Source organism: Henckelia pumila, chromosome 2, assembly GCF_033568475.1.
Source record: "Henckelia pumila isolate YLH828 chromosome 2, ASM3356847v2, whole genome shotgun sequence".
Lineage (NCBI taxonomy): Eukaryota > Viridiplantae > Streptophyta > Magnoliopsida > Lamiales > Gesneriaceae > Henckelia > Henckelia pumila.
The window spans coordinates 154,986,131-154,990,099 of NC_133121.1; positions in this window are offsets into that span (position 1 = coordinate 154,986,131).

Here is a 3,969-nt window from a genome sequence, read left to right on the forward strand (position 1 = left end):
CGCGGGAAATACTCTCCGTTACGCAGTGTATTCAATCTAGAGTTCAATATAGAGTTTTAACGATTTTCAGTGACTTTTTAAAATGATATATTTTTGTAGAGTTGATGGATTTTTATTAACTTTTATAGAATTTCACGGATTTATAAACAGATTTGCATGGATTCTTTGTAGACTTTTGAAGGATTTTTATAGAGATTTATAAATGTTTCATACAATTACATGAATTTGTATCTTTAATATATCTTATTATTTTTCTTTTTTTTTCCTTTGAAATAATAATTATTTGACATAAATAATAAATTTATTTGAAATATTTTTTTAATTTATTGATGGAAATGGATTTCATTTATTTTATATGTATATATATATATATATATTAACGTAACAAAATTATAAACTAAAAAAATTGTGATTGTGTAAAGTTATTTTTTTTAAAAAAAACATATGATAAATTATAAATTATTTTATCAATTATATCATAAAAAATTATTTGTCAATTTTTATTTTTTATCGTGTATGTTATCAACTAATCAAATATTTAAATTAAATCATATTATAATTTTTTGAATCATATATTATTATCATTAAATATTATAATTATTGGTATAAATCATAATTTAAAAAGCACAAAATATTTTAAAAATATCAAATATTTAAATAATATTTTTTATTTTTATTTTAGAAAAAAGAACAAATATATAATTCATTTTGAATATGGGAGAGAGTGAGATTGAGAGGAGATTCATTTTGAATATGAGAGAGAGAGATAGAGAGGAGTGAGATAGTGAGGAGTGAAGAAATGTGAGAAAGAAAAGGAAATTATGAGTTTTATTATTTTAGAAATCCATCCAAATCTTTGGGTTATACCAAAAACTTTTTTTTACAAAATATAGTTGTACCTTAAGCATTAATGTTTGTATGTCCATGATTTTCATGGAGTTATTAAAAGTTAATTGACATTTTGAATAACACTAGACTTTTATAGAGTTTTTAAAAGTTCAGGTTGAATACCACTTGACTTTTAAAACTCTATAAAAGTCTATTTTGAATACCACTAGACTTCTATAGAGTATATAAAAGTCATGATTGAATACTTCTAAACTTCTAAAATCCATAAAAGTCAATAATTTTCCGGATTGAATACACCCCCCCCTAATACTAGTATCACACCCACACGGCACGGGTGTAATTTTAATGGAACTAGTATTAACTGTTAGATGCATAGAGTGTTCTTTTTTATGAAATTTTTAACAAAATTAATAAATATTAGTATTTGAATAAATAATTAAAATATAAATAAATTAAGGTTGAATTGGATTAAATGATTTGAAATTTACCAATATAAATGTATCTTCATTGTTTAGATATCTTTAAAAAATAAAATAAAATTCATCTTGATATTTATTACACTATAATTTAGCTAATCACAACGGATTTCAAATCCTTAGAGTATTTAAATCAATTTAAATTCATTGTGGTTGGAGGGATGTTTGAAAGAGTTTATAAAGTTTGTAAATTTGTTTGGAAAACTATTAGAAAACCGTTTTAAACGCTTTAAATAAGCTATTTGATATCTTTGGGGTGTGTTTATTTAGTTTGCTAACAATAGGATAAGCTTATTATTCCAACTTAATCCATTGTTTACTTTTTAAAAAATTAAATCTCTCAAATCTCAAGGCCCGTCATTTAACCCTAATTCATGACATTAGACATCCTTAATTACAAAAGGGATAACACATCCTAACCAATATTTGTGGAAAAAAACACACATAAATCCTAATTTACCCTCCTTCAATTCTTTTGTTTCCCTCCCAATTTCTTTCCGTCTCTCTCATTTTTATAACTGGATTTATCAATTTTATTATTTTTGAAAAAATATATATTTTTATACTTAATAATTTTGATAAATGAAAATGCCTCCGTGTGAATCAATAATAATTTAGTTCAAAAATAACTCAATCCAAATTATATGAAAACAAAATTAATTAAGCATAAGATTGTATATCATAAGTGGAGGGTAAAACTGTCATTCATCATTCAATCATTATTTCAATTCCAAAATTAATAACTCGAAGTAAACATGTTACTGTTTATCCATCATTATTCTAAATACTTCAAAGTCATTTTAATAATCCTAATATGATTTATTCACGTGTAATCTCATCCCACTAAGTAAACACAGCCTTAAGATGTTTTTATAAAAAAAAAAAGTTGTTACACCCTATTATTTAAAATATATATTATTTTAATATTTTACTTCTTCATATTATCTATGTATATTTAAAATTTAATTATTTTCTAAGGAATTTATTTATCCAATATTTATTATTTGCTCCGTTCATCACCTCTTACTCTAGTGTTGTTTGTCGTTGATCATCGTTCCACATTGCCCTTCTGTGATCACGATTTTCCTAGCCCCGAGTCCTTAGATTGAGTTGTTTGGGATATTTTTTCTCTGTCACTGGTTATGCTAAAATTTGATTTATGAGGCGTTCAATTAAATTTTAATTTCATGTTAGATGTTAATTAATATTTGTTGTTAATTTCATGTAGGGATTGAAAATTCATGGATTGGAAGCACAATTTTTTAAAATTATTTTGTTTTAGTTTAATTTTTAATAGCTAAATTAAGTATTTATAAATTGAATTTGCACCTAATTGTATGCGTGAATAGTTTGTTGTGATTTTTTTATGAGCTAATTCATGATTACGAGAATAAAGGATAATTTTGTATAATTCAATTATATTTGACTTTTCAAATCCCTGATTTCAAATGACTCAATCCAAATACAACCTAAAAATTGATTATAAACCATACATATAGTAAAATTATTTTTTAAAATTTTAATATTATTTTATTTTTATTTTAAAATTTTTAGATCAAATAGTTTATCACTAATAATATCATTTTTTTAATCTCTACTATATGTGTATATTGCTTGGTAAAATAACCAGCTCTTAAAAACTAAAAATAATTTTTTTTTAATTAGGAAAAAAGCTATTTTATTTTTAAAAAAAATATCAATCGTAGTTTTGTCTATATTTAAAAAATTTTGGATAAAATAGTCTATCACTTATTAAATCATCTTTTTTTTGAATATCTGTAGCGTAGATATATATGTATACAGGCAAAACAACTACATTATTAAAAGCAAAAAAAATTAATTTTTGTTTGCTCACGAAAAAAACTATTTGAAATTTTTTGTAAATTCAATTGTATTTTTATCTTTAATTTAAAATTTTTAGATAAAATAATCTAAAACTCTCATATCTTTTTTCTTAAATCTTCAATATTTCATTTATCTATAATTTGAAATTCAGCCATATATTTATTTGTATTTTTAAATATAATGCTAATGTCTATACTCTCTTTATAACCAAATTTTTAGCTGGATATGTTGGTTTATATTTTTAGCATAATTTCTGCTCTTATGCATAGATATATAGATAGATATACAAAACAACCACATTATTAAAAAAAATTAAATTTTGTTTGATACTATAAATAGTACTTTAATTTTTTAAAATTAAATCGGATTTATATATATATTTTAAAATTTTTAGATCAAATATTTTATCACTTATAATATTATTTTTTTAATCTTCAATATTATCTATATCTATAATTTTAAATTTAACCATATCTTATTTTTAAATTTAATGATTAATGATAATGTCTTTAATATTTTTAGAAATTACTTTTCGGCGAAAAACTATTTTTAGCAGACTTTTCTACTTTTATATATACTAGTATTCCATCTGTGCGATGCACAGAGTGTTATTTTTATGTAATTTTTGGCAAAATTAATAAATATGATTGTTTGAATAACTAATTAAAATACAAATAAATTAAGGTTGAATTGGATTAAATGATTTAAAATTTATCAATATAAATTTGTCTTTATTGTTTAGATAACTTTTTAAAAATAAAATAAAATTTATCTTGATATTTATTACACTACAATTGAG